General features: G+C 40.3%; 1 long non-coding RNA gene across 1 annotated transcript; it reads right to left on the reverse strand.

The window, feature by feature from the left end:
* Window positions 1-724: 724 nt before the first annotated feature.
* LOC147350387 (uncharacterized) lies at window positions 725-15,741 on the reverse strand. The gene is made up of 3 exons (XR_015148807.1): window positions 15,580-15,741; window positions 9,136-9,234; window positions 725-7,493 (listed from the first exon to the last, which is right to left on the reverse strand). It is a non-coding gene; the product is annotated as an uncharacterized LOC147350387 (long non-coding RNA).
* Window positions 15,742-15,945: the final 204 nt, after the last annotated feature.

Raw genomic sequence — 15,945 nt, forward strand, 5'->3', positions numbered from 1 at the left:
GTATTTGGGTTTTTTTTTAACTTTCAGTTATTTATATTTTGCCAGAAAAAAATTTGTTCCCTCCACATTTTCAGTTTATTACCATGGACTACACAAGATATTCTTGTATAATTCTTTTGACCTCTATTATATTTTCTTTTTCAAACTTAAAATGGTATGTGTCCACATGCTGGCATGCTCAGTCGCTTCAGTCATGTCTTACTCTTTGCGACCCTATGGACTATAGCCTGCCAGGTTCCCCAGTCCATGAGATTCTCCAGGCAAGAATGCTGGAGAGGGTTTCCATGCCCTCCTCCAGGGGATCTTCCCAACACAGGGACTGAACCTGAGTCTCCTGTGGCTCCTGCATTGCAGGCGGATTCTTTACCGCTGAGCCACCAGGGAAGCCCATATGCATACATATGTACGTGTAAACATATGTGTGTGCACACACACACACACACATCTGTGTTTGCATTTATACTGATCTTTACAAAGAACTCATTTAGAGTTTATATAGTTTTGATGACCCCAGAAGTTGTTTTCCCTTCTACAGGTCACTTCCTAAGTACTCACACCTGTTTCACATTTGGAATTAGTCTGGAGGGTGGATAAGGCATTTCTCAGGTAATTTGCAGTTCCAAATTACCTTTCCGTTATGTTTCCTCAGCACAGATTTAACTTCCAGTACCTCACTTTACTATGCAGAGACAAATTAGAAATCATCAGGAAAAAATTCCTCCGCTTTTTACTTTTCTTGTCAACAAATTTATTTGCATTCTTGCCTTAAAAAAAAAAAAAAACTCTATTCCCATTCCCTTTCACCACAATGAAAGAGGGCACTGCATCTATCTCTGCAACGTTTCTAGAGACCTTGATTAATTAATTAATGATTCTCAATTAGCATCAAATGCTACCAGCTTTCTTCCCTCAGTCTAAGTCTCCGCCATCTTAGGCAAATAGATACCTCCCTTTGTCCTGTGTTCCCGTCTGGTTACCGCAACGTCTTTCTCCCCATTACAGCCAGCCCGTTGAAAACGTCATCCGTAGTTTCCACTCATAGTCTTCCTCTGCTCCCATTACTTCCTCAAGTCTCCTCTTGCCAAAGTCACCAGTGGCTTCTTCCTGGATTAAAAAAATAAATAAATTAAAAAACACTACGTACTCACCCCAGCAGCTGACGATGCTCTTGCCCTCTTTGAAGTACTTTCCTTTCTCAACTTTCTAACAGTCCACCCCACCCCACCCTCACACTTTTTCTGACTATTCTTCTACGTTTCTAGCTATTATTTCTTGTCCTCCTCTGTGGATTCCTCTTTCTGGAATATGGAAGACCTTCAGATGTCAGACTTTCTAGCACTCTGAGCCTTCTTTTTCCACTTACCTTGGAAGAAAAGGATGCCAATTAATATTTATGGGGTGATGGCTTCCAGAGCTGAACTCTAGTCCAAAACATTCTCATAAGATCTTCTGTGTCCACAGTGGACTTGTCTACCTGTTATAAAAGCACCCTAAAGGTAATGTGTCCAAATCTGAACTCATTATTTTTCCTCAAAACTTGTTTTCCCTCCCATTCTTCCCTCTTGATAAATCATACTGCCATCTATCCAGTGATCCATGCCAGAGATCTTGTATGACAGTATGAGATAGTGTGATTACAAAATGGAAAAACCACTGGATTTTGCAAAAGAAAATTTATCACATGCTTAAGAATAATCTCATGGAAGGCATTTGTAAGAATGATAATCAGCTCTCAAAGAGTATCTTTCCTCAAACTCTGTATTTCCCACTTGAGTTTTTTCTTTCTCTTTTTGCTTTCATCTGTTTCCTCCCTCTGTGAACTAGATTTTTCTGATAATATATGGCTCACTAAGACTCCAGTACTGTTGCCTGGAAAATCCCATGGACAGAGGAGCCTGGTAGGCTGCAGTCCATGGGCTCTCGAAGAGTTGGACACGACTGAGCAACTTCACTTTCACTTTTCATTTTCATGCATTGGAGAAGGAAATGGCAATTCCAGTGTTCTTGCCCAGAGAATCCCAGGGACGGGGGAGCCTAGTGGGCTGCCGTCTACGGGGGTCGCACAGAGTCGGACACGACTGAAGCGACTTAACAGAAGCAGCAGCAGCAGCAGCATGACCTTTCAGGCCAAGCCCACATCAGCATTTCTCTGATGTTGCTGTTCATACCAGAAGAGACTCAGATTGCACCAACCTAAACTGACTCAAATGGTGCAAATATGTCATGCCTATGTCCTCTGCCTTAACTGGAGCTGTAGATAGGAATAGATGTTTTTTCAAACGAGTTGTGGGAAAGATAGACTGTATGTCGAGAGTTCTTGACATTTTACTCTTCACAAATCCTTCATATCTAAGAAATAATGATGAAATTCTGCCAAATCTACCTTTTATACTATTTCACAAATCTAGCCACTTCTTTTCATCCCCTCCTCACTTCACAACTTAACGCTGCCCTTTCCTAGATCCTCCCAACATATCCCCATATTCAGTCTCTCTTTCTTCACATCCAACCTCTACAATGTAGCCAGAGTGACCTTTTTAAAGTACCAATAATGTCACTTCTTTACTTAAATCTTGTCATAGGACATGTCAAGGCTGACACCTGACATACATGTCTGTATGTTAGTTAAAACTCCTTATTATGATTATGTTAGTTGCCCAGGGCTGATGTAACAGATTGGCACAAATTTAATGACTTAAAACCACAGAAATGTATTCTTTCAAAGTTCTAGAGGCTAAAGGTGCAAAATCAATATGTTGGCAGGACCGTGCTCTCTCTGAAGTCTCTAGGGAAGAATCTTTCTTCCCTCTTTTCTGGATTCTGGTGTCTCCCAGCAATCTTTGGCATTCCTTGACTTGAGCCGCATCACTCCAAGCTCCGCCTTCAGCTTCACGTGACCTCCTTCTCTGTGTGTCTGGGTCCTCTCCTCTTCTTCTAAGGACACCAGTCATTGGATTAAGGCCCACACTTAATCCAGAAGGATTTCCCCTTGAGATCCTTAACCAACCTCATCAGTAAAGACCCTATTTCCAAAAGCTCACATTCTGAGGTTCCAGGTAAAATTGGTTCCCAAAGGAATCTCTTTCCTCAAACTCTGTATCTCCCAACACAACTTCACTTGAATTTTTTTCTTTTTTTTTTCTTTTAACTTTCATCTGTTTCCTCCCTCTGTGAACTTGATTTTTCTGCCAATATATGACTCACTAAGACTACCTGAACTCTAACCCAGCATGACCTTTTAGGGGGACACTACTCAACCCAGTACAACGGGCTATAGGCGTTTTATGATATGGTGTCTACTCACCTCTCCAGCCTCATCTCTTATCACTCTCCAGCCCTCATATAATCTCTAGTCATAATAACCTTTTGCAGTTCTGGGGCCATAAGACACAAGAAAGACTTACTTCTGGATTTTTGCATTTCCTGCCCACTTCTGTTTAGAATGTCCTTGCCATCTCCCTTTGCCTGGCTCTTACAATTTTTCAGATTCAGGGACTCTAGAAAGTTTTCCCAAGTCCCATCCATCATTGCTGTATGCCATCTGATCCCAAATTCTCATTTCACCTTCCATTTACCTCAATCATAGCATGTATCCCACTACCTAGTAATTTTAATTGCTGTCTCACTTCTTTTCTAGTCTTTCTCTCAATTCTTTGCCACTCAAATAATCAGTAAGGGACCAATCACTTCTGGTTTTCTTTTAATTTGCTTTCGTACTCTCAGTGCAAAACACAGGGCCTAATAGGCACTCAACAGATGATTACACAATGAATGAATGTCTTTGAAAAGTAGTTTGCATATGGTAAGAATTTCCAGGTGTCAAAACTGATACGCAATTGCGTCTGTGATGGTTTCTTTTGTGTGTGTGTGTGATGGTTTCTTTATTCAGATTTGTCCATTAGAGGGAATAATAACTTCGTCTGAGGAAATCGAGGGAAGCACTCCATGAATACTGAATATTATATTAGTCAGTATTAAATTACTCCATTTAGTTTTGCTGTTGCATGTGTTGAAAACCCACTTTGATCTGACCATAGTCCTATTCACTTTGATTATCCTTAGATCAAATAATGCAAGATTCTCAATTATAGCCATAGATGTGAATGATAGAATTACTGTATGAGTGGGTTTGAATTCCATATTAATGTTAACCTTAAAGAAAATTATGTAGGTTTTTTCCTAAAGTGGAGAAAAGCCTCTATTGAAATTGGGAAATGTGTATACCCACAAGTGAAAGAACTTGAAATAGAGCCTTAAAGAAAAGAGAAAAGTTAAAGTAGATAGTGTTGATTACTTTCAGGTAGCTTACCACTTTCATCACCATTAGAATTTAATTATGTAAGCACTCTGAATAAAATGAGGACAGAAAAGATGTTATTAAGAAGATCACATTCCTTTTAGTTAAATCATTTTTTGGAATAAACGGCTCCCAGGATTCTTGAATGTTTTCCTTTTTGGTTAATATAGCATCAAGGATTATAAAAGTATATAGCAGGCGTACATACTTATATATGGGTTGCCTGAACTAAAAGAGACTACAGGCTAATTGTGGTTGAGGGGCATCAGCAAGTAGGACATCAACGATGAACACAGCTTCTGGAAGCCCCTGGCCTCCTGAGCAACCCTGAGACCCAGTTATGGGGAAGTCCTTGCAGCTGCGTTTAAGGAGTTTTAAGAATCTGTCAAAGGGAAGCTGGTAAGATCAATGAGATGTTGTGAAGTTCTCCAGACTGACACAAACCCAAGCTCCCAAGGAACATCAAGAACAAAATAACTCAAAGGTGGAGAAGCTGAGCTGTGATGAGACCAAGAAAGGGATTCTCTGGTGGCCACTGGTTTTCAGATTGTGCTCTGGGAATGCCCTCAGCAAAATGGAAGAGGATGACTTGTAGAGAAAAAAATGACCCCTTTGCTTCACTTCTTCCCTCCTTCCTCTAATCTCTTTCCATATCTCTGTCTCCATCCGCTCTCTCTTCTAACTCACACTGACTCTCTCTGTTCCTCTCTGGATACTAGAAAACAGAAATACAAGCAAGACAAATCCCTGCTCTTCACATAACCTTTCCCTACAGCCCATTTGCCTGTGAACAGAGGCCATAGCTGGAAAGAGCTAGATATTCTCTTGTGAATGTGTTAGTTGCTCGGTCATGTCCAGCTCTTTGTGATCCCATAGATTGTAACCTACCAGGCTCCTCTGTCCATGAGATTCTGCAGGCAATAACACTGGGGTGGGCTGCCATTCTTTCTCCAGGGGATCTTCCCGACCCAGGGATCGAACCCAGGTCTCCCACATTGCAGGCAGATTCTATACTGTCTGAGCCAACTGGGAAGCCCACAGATATTCTCTTACAGCCCTCAATTCTGAAAATCTATTCATTCATTTTTTTTGTCATTCATTCATTTATTCATTATTCAACAAACATTTACTGAACCTATGTTTTAGGTATATAATTTGCCTTCCTGATCAGTTATCTTCAATCCCTTTCAATTCATGCAAATTTTTTTCCCGCTAAAAGTTTGCTGATGCTCAATATGGAAACATGACAGCTGCACTGAGTGAATTGAAGTAGGAACATAGAACTGGCCACCTCCTGCCCTGCCCTCTTCTGCAGCCACTGAAGAACGCTTTGTGGAGCATAGCACACACACCCCTGTTCTATGGTGAGCACTCCCATACATTGCAGAGGGAATGTGAATTGGTACAATGACTGAAAAACAGCCTGATACATAAAGTGAACAATATGCCCACCCAGTTCCTCCCCTGGCTATACACACTCAAGACTGAAATGTATACATATGAGAACCAGGGGACATATCAAGAGTAAGCATAGTTTATAAGAGGCACAAAATGAAAACAATGTTAATTTCCAGCATCAGTTGAATGGGTAAGTAAAAATGGTACAGAATAATCAAAATGGAAAAACCAACTACATGAAGCAACATGGGTGAATCTAACAATGCTGAATGACAGAAACAAGAAAAAATAATATGGATAGGATTTACAAAATGTTCATTTACATGAAGTTCAAATGTAAGCAAAACTAAACTGTATTATTGAGGAAATACCTACTGAGATGGTTTTAAAAGAACACTAGAAAGTAGAACAAAGAAGTGATTACCATAGTGAGAAGTTACCTCTAGGGAAGATGACAAGGGATATTAAGGGGAAAGGTCACAGGGAGTTAGTTGTAGGTGTTCTGGGGATGCTAGTGTTATCTTATCCTTTGCTATGGGAAGTGATCACACTACTGTTTGTATTATTTCTTGTGGGTGATTATACCTGCATTATTCTAATTATTCATTAAACAGACTTTTATGTTTTATATCTTTTTCTGCAATGTTTCACACTTGCTTAAATGGCTACGCAAACAAAATACCATTGCTTGATTCCTGGGAAGTGAGAACAGGAGGGAAAATGATCAACTTCAAAGATTTTGGAGTCTCTAGCTCCTGGTATAATGTCTACCCCAGGCAAAAGACCTATATAGTAATGTTGGCTAAACCAAACTGGCCTAGGCAATGAGACATGCTTTGAAAGAGTAAACATCTTGTAGAGCCTACAGGCTACATCTAAAATTCTCATTTTTACTCCATGTCAAAGACAAAATGCTGCTGTGGTTCTGTGTTTCTGTTTATGTTCAGTTCAGTTCAGTTGCTCAGTCGTGTCCGACTCTTTGCGACCCCACGGACTGCAGCATGCCAGGTATCCCCGTCCATCACCAACTCCCAGAGTTTACTCAAACTCATGTCCATTGAGCCGGTGATGCCATCCAACCATCTCATTCTTTGCCATTACCTTCACCTCCTACCCCCAATCCCTCCCAGCATTAGGGTCTTTTCCAATGAGTCAACTCTTCGCATGAGGTGGCCAAAGTACTGGAGTTTCAGCTTCAGCATCAGCCCTTCCAATGAATATTCCGGACTGATTTCCTTTAGGATGGACTGGTTGGATCTCCTTGCAGTCCAAGGGACTCTCAAGAGTCTTCTCCAACACCACAGTTCAAAAGCATCAATGCTTCAGCGCTCAGCTTTCTTTATAGTCCAACTCTCACATCCTACATGACCACTGGAAAACCATAGCTTTGACTGCATGGACCTTTGCTGGCAAAGTAATGTCTCTGCTTTTTAATATGCTGCTAGGTTGGTCATAGCTTTTCTTCCAAAGAGCAAGCATCTTTTAATTTCATGGCTGCAGTTACCATCTGTAGTGATTTTGGAGCCCCCAAAAATAAAGTCTCTCACTGTTTCCACTGTTTCCCCATCTATTTGCCATGAAGTGATGGGACCCGATGCCATGATCTTAGTTTTCTGAATGTTGAGTTTTAAGCCAACTTTTTCACTCTCCTCTTTCACTTTCATCAAGAGGCTCTTTAGTTCTTTGCTTTCTGCCATAAGGGTGGTGTCATCTGCATATCTGAGGTTATTGAGATTTCTCCCAGCAATCTTGATTCCAGCTTGTGCTTCATCTAGTCCAGCAATTCTCATGATGTACTCTGCATATAAGTTAAATAAGCAGGGTAACAAAATACAGCCTTGATGTATTCCTTTCCCAATTTGGAACCCATCTGTTTATCTTGCTACATATTATTTAATTCATAGTGAATAAAGAATAATGATTTTCTTTGAGGACATCAGTGTTTTTAATTGATTTTTGTTCAACTCAGTATTGACCTTTAACTTCAAACTTTATAAAAAATTGTCTAAATCTAGACAAAACAACTGACCTCAGTTTCTAATGGAGCCAAACACCTACTGGAAATTTGAAGATAGACACACAGTATACATACGTTCTTAATTTTTCCTGCTTCTCCTTAAAACATTGACCGGAGAAAACTCTGATTATTTGTGGGTTTATTTTGTTCCAATTGAGAATTCACTGTATTCTATGCTATGCAACTAAATTAAAATGCTTCACCATTTTCTTTAGATAATAGCTATATCTTTCTACTAGTCAATTATTAACGACAAATCAGATTCTTTACCTGGTTTAACACTGTCTATGATGATAACCAATCTTTTTAAAATTATTAGCTTCAGATGTAAGTATAAAAATAGAGACATTTTAATAGTTTTCAATGTTTTAAACATAGAATTGAAAAATAATTTACTTTATATATATATCATATATAATGCTCTGTTTTTTCAATAGCTAATTTTATTTATTTGTCACATATAATAGCCATACAGCCTTAACATAAATTGAAATAAAATGAAGAAAATTTCATTCATAATCCCAATGCTACCAGAAATCAAACTGTTTTCAGTTTTAATTATACAATTAATTCCCTACTTTTAAACTAATGAGATCATTTAAAAAGTTACTTTAGTCTTTGCTGTTCTGTAAACTAGAAGAAAAATATTTACTATTTTTTGTTTCCCACTTAGTTCAAAATTATATGAAGGATTCACAGAAGCTGTTAAAAATTCTATATATGCTTTCATATTCCAGTGTATAAATTGTTCTATGAACATTCACTCATAAGACAAAGCTCTGAAATCAAACACATTAAACATAAACCAAAATGAATAAGTAGTCATGTTCATCTCATATAAACCCTAGAAACAAAAATGTGTTTATTATATTTAATAATAAGTTATATTATATCCTCATAACTTATCCTTGCATCTTTTATTCAGTTATTAAATATAAATAACATGTATTTAAAGTTACAGAAGGTAATAGTTGCTTATCTGCAAGACTGGCTTTTTTTTAATGATATGTAAACTTAGTCAAGCCCCACATCTCTGTGGTAGTTGTTTGTTCTTATATAAAATGAAGCCACAAAGAACTCTATAGGTACCTTAAAAACATCAAGAAGCAACCCACTGAAATTGGGGAGATTTATTGTACATAAGGAATGTTTCAACTCACTGACTAAAGATAAATGCAATAAACCAGAAAAATCAAACAAGATGATAACAAAGTCCAGTAAAGGTGGTCTTTGATGTAGAAGACAAAGAATGAAAGTGTGATGGTGCTCCCTGGCCGGAAGCTTCAATCTAGAATTAGGATTCAAGAGTTCCTAGAAAGAGTCAACAAAGGAAAAACCAAAACCAAAACCAAAAAATCCTTAGTCTATTATCTAAAACAAAACAGGAACCAAGCAAAGGAAAGGAGGGCTGAATGAGACTTACCTTGTATTTAGGAGCAGCTTTTTTTTGTCCTCTTCAGGGTGGTGGCCGGGCGGGGCAGGGAGTTCATGTGAATGTTGCCACTGTCAGTGGGCTCAATTACTGGAAGAAAATTATTACCCTGGTGTTAGGGCAAGAAAACCTTTCATTTGGGGTACAGAAACTGAAGACAAATTAAAATTAATGGTTACACTATTTTTCAAAATTCCTCCTTTTGTACCTCAATAAGGAATAAAAAAATAATACATTGTTCACTAACTTTTCCTTGTACTGTATTAATGTTATCTAACTATAGCTGACTTATATGTATGGATCATAATACACAAAATGATCTTATATATATTTTATCATGTCTAAAAACACAAAAAATTCATGCTAAAGTCTTAACTGACTTTTCTTTTCTTCTTGCACCAGATTCTGGGACACAGGTTGCTTTTTTCATCCTTCATCCCTGTCTCCCTGGCCATAATCATGCTTGTTTTAAGGAATCTTCCTGCTGATCATTCTGGAAAACCTATTTTATATCCATTCTCTCCTCTCACTCCCAGGTAAACTCCTTAGGTGTTCCTTACATTCACAGTATCCATTTTCTTTTTTCTCTTCAATTGGCCCCTTAAAGATTTCTGAAAAGTAAAATTAGAGAAGCCAACTCTTCTTTTCTAGAAACAAAGGTTATTCGTTCAAACAAAAGAATGTAATCCAATATCAAAGCAGCACTTGTGACAATGACTAAGGCTGGAATTGTCCCTCCAGGGATGTTGAACTGTTTCTGCTTCAGTAGACTACATTACCACATGAAGGATAATAATAACAATTATCAGGACTTCCCTGGTGGTCCAGTGGTTAAGAGTCTGCCTTCCAATGCAGGGGACTAGGGTTTGATCCCTGGTCAGGGAACTAAGATGCCCCATGCCAGGGGGCAATTAAGCCTGTGTGCCACAACTAGAAAGCCCACAAGCTACAATGAAGAGCATGTGAACTAAGACCCAAAACCCAAAAATAAACAAATATTAAAAAAAATTATAACATATCATTCATCGAGCATTTTTTTTAATATACCAGAACTTAAAACATCATGCTAAGAATTTTTCATAGTGTTTGGCTCATTCTTCATAGCAGTCATACAAGGCAGAGAAATAATATAATCACCATTTTAGAGGTGAGGATGCAAAAACACATGAAACAGAGTTAAATACGTGGCTGAGGTCACCCAGCTGGTAAGTGACAGCTAGAAGTTGAACCTACGCAATCCGATGCCAGAACCCACCCTCCCTATGGTGCGGGTGCATGAGTGTCAGTCACTATTCCTCAGACCCGGGTTCTTGGAGGTGATCTAAGAGGATCACAGCTCCTCTGATGAGATGGCTCTGTAGATAAGGAAGAAGGATCTGAAATTTGGGCTATCTAACTGTAGATCAAACCTAAGAAAGAGAGGTGACCAACATTATTAAAACACTCCCTACTGCATCCTGGACAGTGGGATCCTTCCGGTTATAAGACGGCCTACACTGGTTTTCCTGCTTCATGAGAAGAGCAAAAGAGCCACCTAATCAGAAAGTCTTGGCAAGGGGCAATATAATCAGTGTACCAGAGAAGGGGTGAAGGGGCAGTTCTCGGATGCAAGTTCTGATTGATAAACGAAGATAAAATCAGTCCCTCTGCAAGAAAGTAAATGGTTGCAATGACAGAAAGAGAGCTGAAGTCTCAACAAAATGAATCCTTAATATTTTACGGGATTAACACTGTGATCTTATTCAAACACATGTTTCGGCCTCTTTTTAAAATAGCATTTTTTTGGACTTCCCTGGTGGTCCAGTGGTTAAAAGTCTGCCCAGCAATGCGGGAGACACAGGTTCAATCCTTGGTCTGGGAAGATCCCACATACCTCGGGGCAGCTAAGCCCATCCACCACAAATACTGAGCCCTCCCTCCAGAGTCCATGAGCCATAACTACTGAAACCCTTGCCCTAGAGCCCATGCCATCACAATGAGAAGTCCATGCACTGCAACCAGAGAGGAGCCGTGCTTGTCACAACTAAAGAAAGCCCACGTTGCAGCAATGAAGACCCAGAGCAGCCATAAATGAATAAGAATAACATAGAGCAGCATTTTCACCTTTTCTAACTTACAGTTATAAATAAAGTCCACTTTCTTCTTCCCTGATGAATATCACAGAATTTCATCTCTGCTTCCTAAGTGTCAGGATGTCCTCTTCTCCTTACCTGAGAGAGTCTCAAGGCTTCAATATCCCCACTGACCACAGGATCTCAAGTTGTCCTTTTGAGAATAAAATGAATCATATAATCTTGGTGTGTTAAGGAACCAGGCTGTGATGGTTTTTTGGCTACTTGCTGGTAAGCATTTCCTTGCTTCCTAATTGCCATGCAATTGTTGGAAACAACAAATATTTATTTTTAAATTTGGAGTCTTTGGCCTTTTTCTTTTCATCCCAAGTAGACACTAGCTTGTGGGCACAGTCTGAAGCCATGCAGACCCTGAGGATGGCCTAGGTAGACTATGGGATGTCCCCTTTACATTGTCCCCACTCCCCACGGAAGCCATAGTTAAGTTCTGCCCCAGGGTATTTTCAGATCAGAAACACTTGATTTTTCTGACAGGGATTATAAACTGGAGGTATCTGCCAGAATCCACACCAGCTCTCTCCACCTCTAATCTCTTTCTTATCTAACCCTTAAACATTGGATAAATTTTTGTCTGTAAGGCAAAATGACTTTCTATAGGAATTCTTCAGTCCAAGAGTAAGGAAAGGAGATCTCCGAGCTCACATGGAGCGAGGAGAACCCTAGTGGCCAGACTGTGTTCGCTACAGATCATTCCTCATTAAGAGCTTCTGTGGAGGAGTGGCTGATTCCAGAGACTGCTGCTGCTGCTGCTGCTGCTGCTGCTAAGTCGATTCAGTCGTGTCTGACTCTGTGCGACCCCATAGACGGCAGCCCACTAGGCTCCTCCTAGTGTCCCTGGGATTCTCCAGGCAAGAATACTGGAGTGGGTTGCCATTTTCTTCTCCAATGCATGAAAGTGAAAAGTGAAAGTGAAGTCGCTCAGTCGTGCCTGACTCTTAGCGACCCCATGGACTGCAGCCCACCAGGCTCCTCCATCCATGGGATTTTCCAGGCAAGAGTACTGGAGTGGGGTGTCATCGCCTTCTCCGCTACTAGGTTCATATCAAAAGAACTTAGGAACCTTCTAGACTAAGCTCTCACTGGCCAAGAATGGTAAATTTGAACATTACTGAGGTTAATAACTGCAACAGATTAAAACACATCAAGTGTATGTAAGCCTTGTGTTTAAAATGATACTTTAAAAAAATCAAAAAAAATTTAAAATTTAAATTTAAAAAATCCAACTAATTGGTCACTTTTGGAAGGTGCTAGTGAACTGATTCATTATATTTGGAAACTGGTAAACAGAGCAAAGATTTCATCATTACTCCTGTATTTCCTATACACACTACCTCAGAGTAACCAATACTTGATGATTAAATTTGGTCTTTATAGAATTACAGATGGAAAAAAGGAACAACAGAATTAGAATATCAGCATCTTACCATCTCTAATGAATTAATCTGGTCAGTGATCATCAGTGAGGCTGCTAACATCACAAAGAACACAACTGGATTTCCGTACCACATGACAGAAGCACACACATCACCACTCACAAAACTCTCTTGGAAATTAAAAAACTCCGATGTCAATCTGGTTAATCATTAGATTCAATTTACAGGAAATATAAAGGACAGAGAAACATGTCAAATGACAAGACTGGGATGTGAACTCCAGTGGGCAGTGGAAATACAACCCAGTTTCTTCAACACAAAAAACAACAAGGGCAAAAAGAAGGGGGGAGAAAAGGAGATTTATGGGAGCGTTAATCAAGGTTCTCCAGAGAAACAGAATCTATAGTACAGACAGACAGACACACAGATCTAGAGAAGACTGAACTATTATGAAATTGGCTCACTTGGTTACAGGTTGACTGACAAGTCCTAAGGTCTGCAGTCAGCTAGCCAGAAACATAGGCGAGCTGATAGCATACTTCTACTCCAAAAGCCAGCAGGTTCTAGACCTAGGAGAAGCTGAAGCTGAAGAAGCTTGAACCCAAAGGCAGGGGGAAAAATAACCCAGCTTTGCGACCCCATGGACTATATGATCCATGGAGTTCTCCAGGCCAGAATACTGGAGTGGGTTGCTTTCCCTTCTCCAGGGGATCTTCCCAACACAGGGATCGAACCCAGGTCTCCTGCATTACAGGCAGATTCTTTACCAGCTGAGCCACAAGGGAAGCCCTAAAGGCAGTTGGGTAGGAGGAATTCTCCCTTATTCAGGAGATGGACAGCCTTTTGTTCTATCCAGACCACCGACTGATTGGGTGAGACCCACCCCCATTAGAGAGAGCAATCTACTTTACTCCATCTACTCATTTAAATGTTAAAACCACCAAAAACAAACAAACCAAAAAACCTCTCACAGAAACAACAGAATAGTATTTGACCAAATATCTGAGAACTTCATGGCCTAGTCAAGTTGACATATAAAATTATCTAGCACAATGGGGTAAGTTTAGATTGAAAGAGATTAACTAAAGACATATGTCAATAATAGGGGCAGTCCTAACATGGCAGAGGAATAGGATGGGGAGACCACTTTCTCCCCCACAAATTCATCAAAAGATCATTTAAACGCTGAGTAAATTCCACAAAACAACTTCTGAATGCCGGCAGAGGACATCAGGCACCCAGAAAAGCAGCCCATTGTCTTCGAAAGGAATCATCATCTGCCTGAGAAGGTGCGCCGGCTGTAAACCCAGAAAACCGACCCGCAGGGATGGGAGAGGCGTTAAGTTGCAGTGACCGGGCTGGCCAAACACCTCATCATCTGAGCTGCTCAGACCTGGCAAGGGCACAAAACGCAGGCCCAACGGAGTCTGCGCCTCTGAGGACTACCCAAGTGCCTGAACCTGAGCGGCTTAGACCTGGGAGGTGCATACAGCCCAGGGCTGGCCTCAGACGGTTACCTGCGGAGCAACCTAGAGCCTGAGCTTGTGTGGGCAGGGAGGGTACATGCACCATGAGCGGGGGCAGACCCAGTGAGGCTGAGGCACTGCGAGCACACGCCAGTGTTATTTGTTTGCAGCTTCCCTCCCTCCCCACAGTGCGACTGAACAAGTGAGCCTAAAAAAAAAAAAAAAAGTGTCCTCCACCGCCCCCCTTGTGTCAGGGCAGAAATCAGACACTGAAGAGACCAGCAAACAGAAGAAACTAAAACCGAGGGAACCACCTTGGAAGTGACAGGTGCAATAGATTAAAACCCTGTAGTTCGTACCAACTACATAGGAAGGGGCCTATAGATCTTGAGAAATATAAGCCAGACCAAGGAACTATCCGAAAATGAACTGACCCCACACTGGCCACAATAACAAGAGAGAAAGTTCTAGATATATTTTTACTATTTTTACGATCATTCTTTTCTTTTTCTTTTTTTTTAACTTAAAAAAAAAAATTTAAGTTCTCTATTACTCCTTTAATTTTCATTTTTATAACCTACTATTACTTTTCAAAAAAAAGTATTTTTTAAAGCAAACTTTATATATATATTTTTAAAAATAACTTTTGTGACTTTGTTTTTTTTCTCTTCTTCTTTTTTTAATATTGTATTTTTGAAAATCCAACCTCTAATCTAGAATTTTAATCTTTGCTTTTTGGTATTTGTTATCAATTTTGTACTTTTAAGAACCCAATCTTCAGTACCCATTTTTACTTGGGAGTGAGATTACTGGCTTGACTGCTCTCTCCCCCTTTGGACTCTCCTTTTTCTCCACCAGGTCACCTCTGTCTCCTCCCTCCCCCTTCTCTTCTCTACCCAACTCTCTGAATCTCTGTGTGTTCCAGATGGTGGAGAACACTTAGGGAACTGATTACTGGCTGGATCTGTCTCTCTCCTTTGCATTCCCCCCTTTTATCCTCCTGGCCACCTCTGTCTCCTTCCTCCCTCTCTCTTCTCTGTATAATTCCGTGAACATCTCTGAGTGGTCCAGACTGTGGAGCACACATAAGGAACTGATTACTGGCTAGCTTGCTCTCTCTTTTGATTCCACTTCATCTCATTCGGGTCACCTCTAACTCCCTCCTCCCTCTTCTCTTCTCCATGTAACTCTGTGAACCTCTCTGGTTGTCCCACACTGTGGAGAAACTTTTCATCTTTAACCTAGATGTTTTATCAATGGTGCTATATAGAAGGAGAAGTCTTGAGACTATTGTAAAAATAAGACCGAAAACCAGAAGCAGGAGGCTTAAGTCCAAATCCTGAGAACATCAGAGAACTCCTGACTCCAGGGAACATTAATTGATAGGAGCTCATCAAATGCCTCCATACCTACACTGAAACCAAGCACCACCCAAGGGCCAGCAAGTTCCAGAGCAAGACATACCACACAAATTCTCCAGCAACACAGGAACACAGCCCTGAGCTCCAATATACAGGCTGCCCAAAGTTACTCCAAAACCAATGACATCTCATAACTCATTACTAGACACTTCATTGCACTCCAGAGAGAAGAAATACAGCTCCACCCACCAGAACACTGACACAAGCTTCCCTAACCAAGAAACCTTGACAAGCCACTGATACAACCCCACCCATAGTGAGGAAACTCCATAATAAAGAGAACTCCACAAACTGCCAGAATACAGAAAGGACACCCCAAACTCAGCAATATAAACAAGATGAAGAGACAGAGGAATACCCAGCAGACAAAGGAACAGGATAAATGCCCACCAAACCAAACAAAAGAGGA

Source organism: Bos grunniens, chromosome 20, assembly GCF_055505025.1.
Source record: "Bos grunniens cultivar Pamir isolate PY7600 chromosome 20, Bosgru_T2T1.0, whole genome shotgun sequence".
NCBI classification, from domain to species: Eukaryota; Metazoa; Chordata; class Mammalia; order Artiodactyla; family Bovidae; genus Bos; species Bos grunniens.